Genomic DNA, 15780 nt, shown 5'->3' with positions numbered 1-15780 from the left:
AAGAAAACTTCCTGTTGTCAGTTGGCTTCCTGTTGCCTGCAAGAGGTAGGACTCTCAGCTGCCTCTCCAGCACCATGTCTGCCTGCACAGCCCCCACCACGATGATAATGGACAAAACTCTGAACTGTAGGTGAACCACTTCAATTAAATGTTTCCCTTAAAGGAGTTGCCATGGTCATGGTATCTCTTCTCTGAGGTAGAAACCCTAAGACAGATAGTTTCCGTCTTAGTCATTTCTCCTGTTCCTGTGGTAAAATGCCCTGGCAAAGCAACTTAAGGGAGAAAGTTTATTTTAGCTCCCATTTCAAAGCTCCATCCACATGGTGAGGCAGCCAAAGCCGCAGAAGCAGGAGGCATCCAGTCACATGGAATTCATGGTCAAGAAGCCGAGACTGATGCTTGGGTACTCCTGGTGCATCCTTTTCCCATGGAAGTCCTAGACTTTAAGCTCTGACTCCTAAGGTACCTTATGACTTTGTTGTCAGGAAGAGAAGTTTCTTTCTCATTTTCTACACTTGATTTTGGCTTCTAGCCATCTCTTTGTTGGAGTTGTCTTTAGCCTTGGAGAGACCTATTTTCTTCTTTCTGAAGAAAACAGTCCTTCATAGTAATTCATATTTGGGGAGTTTTATTTGGTTAATTTTTTAAATCTATAAATCTGATTAAATACTTATAGATTGTTTATGATTTTACCTTTAAGTAAGAATTATAATTTCTAGATTAGAAATCATTTTGCATTATTTCACTTACAAGGGTGTCAAGCACTAAATACTTAAGGACATTCTGATATTAATATTTTGGATGCTTTCTTCTCACTATCCCACAAGCTTATGAGTTTTTCTTTATCAACTTTTTCTCATATAGAACTCTAGACCTACATAGATATAGAGAGATAGATATATAAGCATTTTCTCAAGCAGGGAGACTTTTAATGTAGTGAGTGCTAAGTTTGTGCAACCCTGGAATACTGGGGCATGAAGCTACATACCGGACCCTCTAAGGCTGCAGAGAGTTTATCTCAGCCTCCTGTAGCAGCACAGTGGGTGATCCTCATGAATGAGCTTAAACCGACAAACTCCACGTTTGTCACTGCGGGTGAGTCTCTCCACAGCTGCTGCTGACCAGTAATTGGGTTTCTTTTTCTTCTGCATTCTGAATCTCTTATGCTTCTTATTTGTAAAAGGAATTGAAAAGTAACTGAAAGCCTGAGGAAAGAAGTATAGAAAATGCAGTTCCCAGCTTTTATGCCCACAGTGCAGGAATGAGCCCAGGCAAGCAGGACATCTGGTTCTGTGTAGACACACGTGCTTGCTGAAGTCTTCCCTCTGCATACACGTGGACATGTCCAGTCTTGAAAATTGTATGAGAAGAAACCCGATATTAATTTTCTTGGTTATCTCCTGGACATTGCTTCAATCTATTACTGACATCATTAACATGTTTTTTATTTAACCTTAAGCATGCTCCTCTCTTCACCCTACATTTAAACCCTATTTTATTTTCTAAGATTTCTGTTAAATTTCTTGAATTTTCACTCTACTGAATTTTCATATTTTCTTGGGATATATTTAACTTCTTTTCATATAATATATTTAATATGCATTTTAAGATGCAAATAATTATTTATTATTCATAGAATTTATATTTGTAAGATAAGTAGAAATTTGGCAATATAAATACATTATGAGACATGTATTTGATTATATAATATATAAATCATTATATAACATATAAATCAATTGAAAATTGTACCTAATTTTCAAAAATTGTCTTCTTTTAGACATTATCTTTTTCCTTTAAAAATAAAAATGAGTCCTATTCTAAAAGAAGTTTGCAAACAGGCTTCTGTATTTTCCATCCTTTTAAAATAAGAAATAGAGTTGAAAGCACAGAAGGTGGTCTTGTGTCTATAGTCAACAGAGACAGCAGACTCAGGGTAAGGAAGGTATTCTGTTAAGCTTAAAACCTAGAAATGATTAATGCTCATAGATATCCTTTCTTCTAAATAACATTCACTTTTTACATTGCATACACAACATCTACTTTTATTTCTATTTCTTTAGAAATGAAGGGTTTTACTATATTGCCAATGATTGCCCTGAACCCTCAGGGTCAATGATCCTCCTGCCTCATCTTCCCAAGCAGCTATACTACAGATGTGAGTGACTTGGCCTGGCACTCTTTTGCATGTATGTTCTGTGTGTCTGTGTGTGTACATGTGCACAAACATGAACACATATATGTGCATATGTGTATTCATGTGTAAAAGGCTGTCTGGTATATTTCCCAATGCTTGGCACCGTTTCTGTTTTTTTTGTTGTTGTTGCTGTTGTCGTTGTTTGTTTGCTTGCTCATTTATCTTTGAGACGGAGTCTCTCACTCCCCCTGGAGCTTGCTGAACTCGCTATATTAGTTGACCATGGGGCTCCAGGGATTCTCCAGTCTTCACCTCTCTGGTGCTGGGATCACAGATGCATAGCCCCGTTTCCAGCCTTTCTACTTGCATGGCAAGCATTGTACCAGCTGATCTAATGCTCCAGCCTCAAAACAATATTTTTATACCTATCTAATAATGCTGTAGCTTTTCTTAAAGATTTGTGTTCTCTGTATTATCTATGTTTGTTTTTCAGGTGTTAGTCTTACCTTACAAGTATTTCTGCTTTTCTGGGTATATGCTCTAGAGACTGGATACCCTTTGCCTTCATGGGCACCTACATGCATGTGGTGCACATAAAAATGTGTGTCCAGCCGGGCAGTGGTGGCGCACGCCTCTAATCCCAGCACTTGGGGGGCAGAGGCAGGCGGACCTCCGTGAGTTCGAGACTAGCCTGGTCTACAAGAGCTAGTTCCAGGACAGGCTCCAAAACCACAGAGAAACCCTGTCTCGAAAAACCAAAAAAATAAAAAAGAAAGAAAAAGAAAAAAAATGAAACAAAACCAAAAAAAATGTGTGTCCATACTTATATACATAAGTACCTGATAATATGATGTCTTAGGCTCTTCATTGTTGAATGCAGGCATGTGACCACACTCAAGCTAATCGTAGGGAATAGATGGGGCCTATCTCTTTCAGGCTAGAGAATTTAAGGCCCCTCTCTGGTCTCGCCAGAAAATTTTCTCTCACGTCCTGACATGGTGACTATTCAGTTACATAGGATGGCTACCTTTACCTTACCCATGTAGGTCGTCACATCACTATGAGTAATACTGTGGGATCTCCCTGGCTATCTTTGGTAAGCATGTAGAAGGAAGTTACAAAATGATTGCTATTTTATACCCCTACAATCTTGAAGTTGTTTGCTTTACAGCAAATCCAACCTGATCTTCTGCAACCAGGCTTTCAGCTGGTTTACTTAAGCCTGCCTTAGGTTATAGAAATCTCTCAAACAGTTTTGCTCATTGGCTCTCGTTTTATATTCGATTAATGCTCTGAAAGGGAATTCACATACTGAGTGGACATAGCCAAGCTTTCACTAGAAGGGCCACATGGAGAAGTGACTGCCCGTGCTGACCTTCAACTCCTGGTTTGATAGTAAATCTTGAGGAAACTCAGGTTATGATATCAACAAAGGAAACATCAACATCAACAACAGGAAAGACTGAGTGAGCAAAAGGACAATAATCTTCCTTCTGCCATGCCCCCTCGTGTCTGGGCTCTTACCAGAAGGTACGGCCCAGCTTTGGGATGAGTCTTTCCATATTACTTAAGGAAATTTAGACAATACCTCAGTTCAGGTACCTACTTTTCAAAAATGTAGCAAGTTGACATTAAAACCAACTCTCACACCAATCAAGAGACAGTAAGTTCCTATCATGTTTCTGACTGTATTTTTAAGGCCTAATTTATTAGTTAAATTTCTCTATTCAATTCTGTCAGGCAAAAATCACCTTCATTGTATTTTTAGGTTTATGTTGAACTCTTTCTGATTCCTTACATTTGTGTCATTTGTGGTGGTTTGAAAAAAAAAATGGCCCCCAAAGAGAGGACCTGGGAGGTTTGGCCCTGTTGGAGTAGGTGTGGCCGCATGGGAGGAAGTGTGTTACTGTGGGGTGGAATTCCAGCTCTCTTTTTTCAAGCTTCCCTCAGTGTGACTAGCGGTGATTTCCTGTTGCCAGGAAGCTGTAGCGCTCTCAGCTTCAGCCCTACATCTGCCTACATGCCACCATGCTTAACCTTCATACAGGACTGAACCTCTAAAACTCTAAGTGACCACCTTCAATTAAATATTCTTCTTTATAAGAGTTGCCATGATCATGGTGTCTCTTCACAGCGATAAAAACCCTAAGACCTCATTGCATTTGATTCAAATGGATGTGATAAGAATTTCATTCTGGCACTAAGAAAAGCAAGTATATTCAAATTATAGAAAAAGGTAAAGCAGGCAAAAACTGTTCAATGGGGTCTCACGGCTCTGTTCTCTCCATCCCCGGAGGACCATAGGCCAGGTATCCTGTACTCTTTCAAGGAACCCATCTAAAACCATGCTGAGATTAAAGAGATTTGATTCTGCTACAGAAGTTTGGAGTGTGGACTGAAAGGTTTCTGAATATAATATTTATCATCTTTCCTCTGGTGATATCTGTTCATATTTTATGGATAATCCTCTGATATTACCTTCTGGAAGTTTTATTTCAAAAGCCCCATGTCCATTTGTTAGCCCGAGTTATTGAGGAAAAAGCTCATAATCCCAATGCTCATGTGAGCTGTGCTCAATTTCCTGAACATATTGCAGCCATGGAAACAGGAATTAGAAGTACCAATGCTGTATTCCCTGTACCTAATCTACAACCTGATTTCTCATTGGAAAGCTATTTATGCCATCACTATTACAAAAAAATGCCCACTAGGGAGAAGTCTACGATCTCTACGATGAGAAGCACTCCCGTTATCTTTACCAAAGTGAATGACAAGGGTAAATGTAATCAGTGAAAACGGATGATCGTCTGCCTTAAGAAAACAACAAGAACTGAATTGATTGATGTGGGACAGTGACTGCTTTATTGTGATCCCTGAGCCAGCAGTGTCTGCATTATCAAGAATAGAAGTCTAAGTTCATTTCAAGGCTTAGCATTCAAAAGGATAGAAGTAGAACACAGCAATCTGATTCAACTATCTCTCCTGACTGCTCATTCTGATATTTGCTACCATTTTAGGTATCTTCTAGAATGAAAAGATAACATTTATGAGATCATCAGATAGAGGCTATAATATATTCAGTTTCTTTGGAATACTATCTGATAATATCACGATACCAGCCTGGATATAAAATCCAGTTGGTCCCAGCTTTTGCATGAAGCCAGGAGGATGTCTAAACAAAAGGTAGTAAATGTCTGTTTTCTTACCGATGTGAAGTATGTACAAAGGCTGTTCATTGTTCCCATCTCCACCTTACACTATGTATTTTGTAAAGCAGAGAAGCCTGATAGGATCATTTATAACTGAAGAAACTATAGACTTGAGACAAATTCAGAGCAAAGCAACAGTGCTAACATGACTGTTGACTGTTGTATCTCATGTTGTAGAGTCAATAACTTATATCTGCTGCAATACCTTATATGTTAATTTATTCTTTTGTAGAACAATCATCACATCGGTCTGAAAATATTTCAAATGGGAGTGTCGGGACAAATGGCCCTCATTTTAGTGACTGGTGAAGTCAAACGTTGATTAAAAAACTAAGCAGTCACCAAGAGGCAATCGAAACTGCCAATCATGCCGGCGCTGCGTTGTTTGTGTTAAAGTATACTCACAAAGGCATTTCAAACACATGTAGAAAATATGTGATGAATAAATTGCTTATAAAGTATTTGTAGCCATTATTAATATTTGTCCATAAAAGCCCCAGCTTTTCTTAATCCTTGCTTGATACCATCACATGGTATGAGACCATAGACATAAACCATACTTTACAGCCTGTGATAGTTAATCTTAATTGTCAACCTAAGAAGAAGAATCACACTGAAGATGTGTCCTGGTAGGGAGTTGTCTTGCTAGGGCTAATTGAGGGGAGGAGACACCACTGAGGGTGGTGCCATTCCCTGTGATGGTGCCATGGATGCAATAAAAAGCAGAAAGGGAGCAGAGCACAAACATTATCATCCTCTGCCCCTGGGTGAGTGATAATGTCATGTGACCAGTCACTTATGCCTCCTCCTGACTTTCCATCAGGAACTGTTGCACTGTGAGACTGTATGCTACAATAAACTCCTTCTTTGAGCTGCTTTTCTCTGGGTGTTTTATCACAGCAAGAGACCAGGTATCTACACTTAAACATTTACAGTTTGTTGGAGAATGAGAACTATTTGATTTTTCATTCATTGTTTTCGTTCTTCATCCTCTTCTTTCTTACATATTTGCTATTGCATAGAACTTTTTACTCAATATCTTGGCCTATGTCTGAAATTCTGCGGTCACTTAGTATATCTTTTCTTTGATGGTGACGTTTATACGTCTCTTAGATAATGCTCCAATACTACCTTCATTGAGTTTTGTTTAAAACACTTCAAAATGTTAGATACATTATCAAAACTAGCATTACTAGGCTTCAGACAGAGACTATTCTAACACATCTCCCTGGTTGTTCGTGGCTGTGTTGATTCAAAGCTCATCAGGTGTCACTAAAAGCCTTTCCCTTCATCGGCTTTCACCAAGTATGATTTTGCCTCATTTTTAACTACAAAGAAAATAGTCTATTTACAATTTTGTTAACTTCCTACGAACTTTAAAAAAAGTTCGGATAAGTGTATGTTCAGATAATTATTCTCTGCTTATACTTGCTTTCCTAAGAAATCTTTCCATAGTCATGTCTATTTGTTTATTCACAGTTGAGTGTTTCTTACTGGCTTGGAGAAATGCTTTCTTAAGGATTTTTTTCCTACAAGATATTGAAATTTGAATCTCTGTTAAATAGCCCTAATACAAAATAAGGAAAATCAAGTATACGCCTAGGGAGAATTCAATACAAGGCCTTGCTTGGGGCACACATCTTTCCCAGACTGCTCATCCGAGTTCCCTCCCTGTATGCTGTGCTCAGATCAATACAGGTCTTCAACTGTGAAGCCCCGGCCCACCTCTTCTATAAATCTCCATCAAGACTGTTCCTATTGGGTCAATCACTTGCATCCCTCTATTCTAATCCATTGTTTGCCATTAGTATCAGCCCTGAGTTGGGCTTTGGAGTAAGCATAAAGAATTTCAGTCTCTGCCTGCAATTGATGGAAGTCTATGCCACTGAAGAAAAGTCACTTCCCTAACAGGTCTTCCTGGTTTATGTGCCCTCAGATAGGGGTGGGGGCCCATATATCATTCACGACTGATTCCTGATTCCTCCCTCCATTCCATGAAGGAGTGTTAATAAAGTTGATCTTATGTAGGTATATCTGTCCTGATTTTAAGATAGCAATATCTGTGTCATAGCTAGAGGACAGGGTTTTAACACACTCTTCCTCATGTATTATAATAAACTTACCTATAGGTCTCCTAGTCTCCTGGGAAATTCAAGGTCTGACTTATTGTTTCTTCCTCCCTGATTTAGTCTCAAGCCCCTTTCTTCCCTCCACTTAACACAATTCATTTTTCTCAGTTTTCTCCTCAGTTCCCCCAGTGTTTCCTCTCATACTTCTGTGAAGGCCTCTGCTGCTTCCCTTCTGAGTGAAATTAGAAGTCTTTATGTCTTTACAGGTCTCCAGAGACCCACCTTCATACAGAGGAACTGCTTGAGCTGCTCTCCAATCTCTGCTCTCTCTCTCTCTTGGGAGAGGCTCTTTCCCCAGCAAACCCCCTGCCTCTGCTACCATCCACGAGTCTTTCCAATTTCTAGTCCCAGGATTCCACAACCTGGAACTTCTCCAAATGGGTCCAACAAATCCTGATATCTGCTGATATCAATACATAAGGAAAATTGTTGAGCAAAAAGTAATCTATCATATTTCATTTCTATCTCCAGAGAAAAACTCTGTCGACAGTCTCTAAGCATACACAGAGCTTTGATTTCAACATGAATCGATGAGTTTGAATGTTTTAAATTTCATTAACACAGAATTTTCTTAAAAATAAAATACTGTTACTATCATTGCATTTCTGTTTTATCTTTAATCCCTACCTCATGCTGAGCCCTGAGCATCAAGGACCAAGGACAACATGTAAATCTTCCTGGGCTGATGCTACCACGGACGAACCCCTGGTCATACACAAGGGCAGGATACGAAAGAAGACATTCAGAGCAAGGCTTCTAAATAGGCCTCAGCATTGTTGAGACTTGAGCCATAATTAAGTGAAATCAAAGAAGTGTCTGGAATATATCATATGAGATTATGAGCTAGATCAATTTCTAAATATCTATAATTTAAGAAATCTAATCAAGGATAATTAAAAAGGAATTGTAAAAGTGATAAGTCACTTCTATATATATAAAATGGCAGTGGTTTTCTTGTCTCTGAATTTTAACACAACAAGTATGTGTGATTTAGTGACTTGATAAGTATGTCATTATGTCTTACATGGGATTGTTCATCTGTAATCCTTCCTTACCAGTTCTTTTGCATAATCAGGTTACTAATTACTTGGTAGTGTTAGTGTATTTTTGTGGCTTGACTTAATAGACAATGTATACACAATGCATAATAATTAATACAATTAGGGAATATAATACTATTTCTAGATCCCTGTCATCCAAGTTTACAAGCACATCTTCCGGGAAAATAATAATACATTTTAACTGCAATTAACCTTGACAGGTAAATTTGGCCCATTTTTTCCCCAGATGACAAGGGAATTGTAATATTTGACAGCTCTTCTCTCTGACAAAGTTAGTTTAATGTCTGTTCAATTTGCTAATACTATCTGGAAAGAAGGATAAAATAAAATGTTTCCTTTATTTGCACGGGGAGGAAAAGTGGTAAAAAGGGTTTCAGACAGGCAAAAGCAGCTGATACCTCAGATCCACGTGGGTATTAGCTCGGTGCCAGAGGTGGACAGTACAGCCAATGTCAAACAAACTCACCCGTTCCTCACATATGCCAAAACCTTGCCCGGTGCCACCCTCTTTGCCTTCCAGACTTTGTCTTTCTCAGATTCTTCTTTAACATTGGTTTCAACCCCTCAGTATTTTCCTCTCTGCCTCCTGTTTGCTCTTGGTGATAGTCACGTTCAGCAAATACTTCCTTTCAGTGGGGAAAACACAAGTATTTATTTTTGTGCAGAGCAACATTTACAAAACCCATTTCATTAGAACTGTGTGAAACTTAATTTGGTTTAAGAAAAATAACCATTGTACTCTTGTGGCAGGTGGGGTTGGTTTAGTGTTAACTAGAAAAGCTCTGTTTCGTTTCATAAAACTTCTGGGCATCCGATTCTGGACTCTGGCCACATTAAGGCAATGTGCCTGAAGAAAAATAAAGCTGAAAAAGCCCAGGCTTCTTTGGAGTTGAAAGCCCAGGCTTTCTTGGAGACCTCTAGAGTCAATTAGTCAATTGGATATCAGTGTCTTACATTTGGTATCACCTGAACTGCTTAGAATGGTTGAAAGAGCAGAATGCTCCCCACTCCTGATGTCCTGCTTCACCTGCCTCACTGTCTCTCAATTCTCCTGCCTCTGCTCTGCTGACCCTTAAACTCTTGCAAGCAGATCTTGGTGAGGTCTTGCACAACAGGTGACTCTGGGCACTCATGGGAGGGTCATCTCTTTGGCTCTCAGTGCTTGTCTGTGTTCTTTTTCTGTTTTTCTATTGTGTCCCAGGTGCTCCATGGAGGATGCAGAGTTCTTTGAACTATGCAAGTTAGGGGCATAGTTAGTGTTTCAGAATCTAACAGAGATGGAGATCTCACTGCTCTTTCTGATTGCAATATTTCTCTGGTCTACTAAATTACATTTTAATAATTGCTTTGAAAGTAGATTTTAAACTGGGGTCTAGAATTTCATACTTTGGCTTAGTCTCTTAAATCATGTATTTTACAGACTTACTACTTATCCAGCTAGAATACTTTTTCTCTTATATTCTCACTTGTGCTGAAATTGCTTTTCTCTAAGGCAACCAATCTCTACAGTTTAAAGATGTGCAATGTGGGTGGCATTAGCAAATAATTCTATTTTTGATATACATATTTTTACTTTATAGGAGTTAATTCGTTTTAGGTGGGGCATGATGTCTGACAGGCTGTGAGTCTATGTGCTAATGCCTGATTAGAGGTAAAGAACTTACTGTGGAGGAGCCCAAAAGTCAAGTAGACAAGTGTCCTTTTGAAAATAGGAAAAAGAACTGAGCTTTAGTGTGGTTCCTAGAATCTCAGAAAGACAACCTCTGTTCCCCAGATAATTGTTATTTACTTTTTGTGTGTGGTTTACAGATGCATTATGGGGAGGGGGTAATGCAAGACTGTGTTTTCACGTGTGTGTGTGTTCACGTGTGTGTGTGTTCACGTGTGTGTGTTCACGTGTGTGTGTGGGTGCACGCATACTTGTGTATTTGTGCAATGGAAGCCAGTGGTCTGCTTCAGATATTTTCCTCAGTCATTCTTTACCTTGTTTTTTGAGACTAGGTCTGTGCACTAGAACTTGGGCTCACCAATTCAGCCAGGGTTGGTGGAACAAGCCACAGATATTCTCCTGCCTCTGTCCGCCAGCACTGGGGTAGCTGGTGCATATCACCATGACCAGTTTGGGGTGCTCAGCATTGAATCCAGGTCCTCATGCACATTACTGACTGAGCTTTCTCCCCAGCCTGTCATGAATATATAAACGTTTCATGAGTTACTTCACATGTATCCAGAGTTGAAAACTTCGTAGTTTAAGGTAATGTAAGGTGTTTTATAAGAAGCAACTTGCTCTTGCTGTGTCCGGAGAATGAGGTAACACGAAGGAGATGTACTCACGGCACATGGATTCCAGGACTAGCATCAGGTCTTGTGACGGCAACAATGGGTATTGTCAGTTCTGATCATTTGTATTGTAGCCTGAAAGCGTCTGGACTTTCCACTAACCTTTCACTTTTGTCCTCGTTGCCCAACCTATACTTCCTGACTGGCTGCCCCACCTATACTTCATTCCTGGATACTGGCCAATCAGTGTTTATTTAAAATTCAAGTGACAGTGTACAGACCATTGTCTCACAGCAATCATTAAAGGACATCAGGGCAGGAACCTGGAGGCAGGAGCTGATGCAGAGGCTCTGGAGGGGTGCTGCTTACTGGCTTGTTTCTCATGGTTTGCTCATCTGATTGAAGCCAGGACCACCAGCCCAGGGTTATCCCTGCTCACAGTGGCCTGGGCCCTCCCTTATCAATCACTAATTAAGAAAATGCCCTACCAGCTTGCCTACAGCCCGATCTTATGGAGGCATTTTATCAGTTGAGGTTCCCTCCTCAGATGACTCTAGCTTGTGTCAAGTTGACATAAAATAGCATCCCCCCCCCCCACCAAAGACTGGCTTTGAAACCTTATAAATATTTTAAAGGCATCATTTGGGCATTGAAAATGTATCTCTCCAAAATTCTTATGTTAAAAGCCCAATTCTCGGTGTGTTAATATTTAACAAGTGGGGACATTGAAAAGCACAAGATTTTGAGTAGAATTAGTAAGTGAGATTAGTGCCCTCCATATAGAAGAGACAAGCTGCTCATTCTATCTCTCACTCTCTACCCCTCCCTCCCCTCCTCACTTCCATGCACGGCCTTCTGAAAACCTGGAAGTGACCACCCACCAGAACTGGGGTTTACAGTTTGTAAACACCCATCTGAGACTTCCCAGCTGAAGAACTTAAAAGGAAGTATTTGGTGTGCTTCATTCCAGGAAATTTGTGACAGCAACTCTAAATAACTCACAGTTTTTGGAATAATTATAAAATGCGAATAGAATCATGCTCTCAGAAAACTGATCTCTGCTGCTTAAAATTGAATATTTAACATGTAACGCACTAATTATTTTTTAAATTAACTTAATTTTTAATATATTTTATTTTATTTTTTAAAGAAAGCAAACTATCTTTTTTCATTTTATATACCAATCCCAGTTCCCACTCCCTCCCCTCCCATCCCTCCCACCTACCCCCATTCCACCCCCTATCCACTCCTCAGAGAGGATGAGGCATATTGCTTTTGGGAAGGTCCAAGGCCCTTCCTACTATATTTAGGCTGAGCAAAGTATCCATCCAAAGAGAATGGGTTTCCAAAAGTCCAGTACAAGCAGTAGGGATAAAACCTGGTGTCACTCACTGGTAATGGCACTACAGTCTGCCCAGCCATACAACTGTCACCCACATTCAGAGGGTCTAGTTTGGTCCTATGCTGGTTCCTTCTCTGTCTGTCTGGAGTTGGTGAACTCTTATTAGCTCAGGTAAACTGTTTCATTGGTGTCCCCATCATGATCTTAACCTCTTTGCTCATATTCTCACTCCTTCCACTCTTCAACTAGACTTTGGAAGCTCAACCCAGTGCTCCACTGTGGGTCTCTGTCTCTGTTTCCATCAGTTGCTAGATGAAGGTTCAATGGTGATATTTAAGATATTCATCAATCTGACTACAAGGCAAGGCCAGTTCGAGCACCCTCTCCTCTATTGCTTAGGGTCTTATCTGGGGTCATCCTTGTGGATACCTGGGAATTTCTCTAGAGCCATGTTTCTTGCTGGCCCCATTATGGCTTCCTCAATCAAGATATCTCTTTCCTTGCTCTCACCTCTGTCCTTTCTCCACCTCGTCCATCCCATTCCCTCAAGTTCTCCACTCCCTCCCTTTCTCCCCTCCTCTTCCCCTTCAACCCTCCTTTCTCCTCCCACCTCCATGCTCCCAATTTTGTCAGGAAATCTTATCTATGTCCCCTTTCCAGGAGAATCTATATATGTTTTTCTTAGGGTTCACTTTGTTACTTGGCTTCTCTAAGATCATGGACTATAGGTTCATTATCCTTTGCTTTACAGCTAGTATCCACTTATGAGTGAGTCCATGCCATGTTCATGTTTCTAGGTCTGGGTTACCTCACTCAGAATGTATTTTTCTAATTCTATCCATTTGCATGCAAATTTCAAGATGTCATTTTTTTCTACTGAGTAGTACTCCATTGTGTACATTTTATCACATTTTTTTTATCCATTCTTCAGTTGAGGGGCTTTTAGGTTGTTTCCAGCTTCTGGATATTATGAATAATGCTGCTATGAACATAGTTGAACAAATGTCCTTGTAGTATGATTGATCAGCCTTTGGGTATATGCCCAAGAGTGGTATTGCTGGGTCCTGAGGTAGGCTGATTCCCAATTTTCTGAGAAACTGCCATACTGATTTTCAGTTGGCTGTACGAATTTGCTTTCCCACCAGCAATGGAAGACTGTTCCCCTTACTCTGTATCCTCTTCAGTGTAGCTGTCATTGATGTTTTTGATCTTTGCCATTCTGACTAGTGGAAGTTGGTATCTCAGAGTTGTTTTGATTTGCACTTCCCTGGCTAAGAATTCTGAACATTTCTTTAAGTGTCTTTTGGCCATTTGAGATTCTTCTGTTGGGAATTTTAGTTCTGTACCCTATTTTTTAATTGGATAATTTGGAATTTTGATGTCTAACTTTTTGAGTTCTTTATATATTTTGGAGATCAGTCCTCTGTCTGATGTGGGGTTGGTGAAGATCTTTTCCCATTCAGTAGGCTGACTTTTTGTCTTATTGACTGTGTCCTTAAGTTTTTTTTTAAAAAGATTTATTTATTGTGTATACAGTGTTCTGCCTACATGTAGGCCTGCAGATCAGAAGAGGGTATCAGATCTTATTACAGATGGTTGTGTGTGGCGGACTTCTAGACCGGCGAGGAAGAATGACCACCACATCAGGATTCTACTCAGAACACGCTTTACTGGAGTGCCCTTGATTGATGGGGAGCAGGAAACGAGAGGGCAGGAAAACGAGAGGGCAGGAAAACGAGGGGCAGGAAGCGGAGGGGCAGGGAGCGAAGGGGAGAGACAACAGGAAGCGAAGGGAAGGAGGGCACTTAGGCAGCCACTTAAATGGGAATTGGCACACGGGTCGCCCTGTGATTGGCTGCCACCAACAGCTGACACCAGACCGCATTGGGATAGGCTCAAGGATCCTCATCCACTGCGCATGCGGGGAAGCGGGGACGGACGGGCAGCTCTCAAAGGCATAGCCAAATATGGAGTTGTTTATTTCCAACAAGACAGGATGTCGGCGCCATCTTGTAATGGCGATCCTGTCCGGCTCACTACAGTTGTGAGCCACCATGTGGTTGCTGGGAATTGAACTCAGAACCTCTGGAAGGGCAATCAGTGCTCTTAACATCTGAGCCATCTCTCCAGCTCTTAAGTTTAAAATGTATGTGCTGTGCTGTGCTGTGTGTGTGTGTGTGTGTGTGTGTGTGTGTGAGAGAGAGAGAGAGAGAGAGAGAGAGAGAGAGAGAGAGAGAGAGAGAGAGAGAGAAAGGGAGAGAGAATGTCGATGTGTGATGGATGCCTCACTCTCAGAGGCCAGAGGATGGGGTCAGATCCCTTACTGGAAGTTGTGAGCCTCCTGATATAGGTGCCAGGAAATAAACTTGGGTCCTTTGCAAAAGCGATAAGCATTCAACCACGGAGCTGTCGTCTAGCCCGCCATATTGATTCCTGAGGTACTTATAGAAAAAATAGAAAGAAGCTCTTGCTTTTGCCAACTCTGTCACCAAAAGTTACATGCCCCTGCACTTGTCCTTTGCAATGAAGGACAATCCAAGAAATTCCTGGGAGAGGGGATGAATGTCCTTCTAATCCTCTCTCTCTCTCTCTCTCTCTCTCTCTCTCTCTCTATATATATATATATATATATATATATATATATATATATATATATATATATATATATATATCTGTCTTCCCTTTATTATTTCTTTATCTATCTTCTATTATCACCTATCAATCATTTATCCATGCATGTACATGCCAAATAATTTAATATTATTTGATATATATATAATATATTTTTATATATGCTAATGGCATTTATGCAGTGAAAAATATAAATGTATTTAATAATTACAGAAATTATAAGTTATTCTAAGGACAAACAGCCATAGCTGAAAAGAATTGCTTACATTTCTACTGTGGAAAATATGGTGACTACGGAATATAAAAATGAAAATCATTTGTCACAGGAGGTCTGGAGAAGGAAAGTAAATAGACAACACAAATAACTAGAGACCTGACGAGAATTCATAGTGGGCTTATTGACCCAGGGCTGAGGAGACCTGTCCAGTGTGGGATCACTCTGGGTCCCTATGTCTCCATGGCAATGAGAAGGGAGAATGGAAAATGGTGGGCAGTAAGACATACATTGAAGATGCTAACACCGACAGGAACAATGCATGCATTTGAGCGAGATGGCTGATGGAGGAAGGTCATTGGTTAAAATAAAAGAAGCTGCTTGGCTCTCATTGGTTAGGAGATAGGTGGGAGGAGTAAACAGAACAGAATGCCGGGAGGAAGAGGAAGTGAGGTCAGACTCGACAGCTCTGCTCTCGGGAGCAGACACCTCAGAGAGAGACGCCATGCTACCTGCTCCAGGGAAGACACACGCTATGAAGCTCCTACCCAGGATGGACTTAGGCTAGAATCTTCCCGGTAAGACCAGTGCTATATAGATGATAAGAAATGGGCTAGTCCAGGTGTGAGAGTTAGCCTAGAAGAGGCCGGGTAGAAGTGAGCCAAGCGGTGTTTAAATGAATACAGTTTGTGTGTAATTATTTCGGGGCAAAAGCTAGCCGGGCAGGCAGCCGGGTGGCGGGGACACAGCCCCGCCGCCCCCCTATTACTACAGATG

This window comes from Microtus pennsylvanicus, chromosome 3 (assembly GCF_037038515.1).
Source record: "Microtus pennsylvanicus isolate mMicPen1 chromosome 3, mMicPen1.hap1, whole genome shotgun sequence".
In the NCBI taxonomy this organism is placed as follows: Eukaryota; Metazoa; Chordata; class Mammalia; order Rodentia; family Cricetidae; genus Microtus; species Microtus pennsylvanicus.
Note: the sequence above shows the minus strand (reverse complement) of the source record.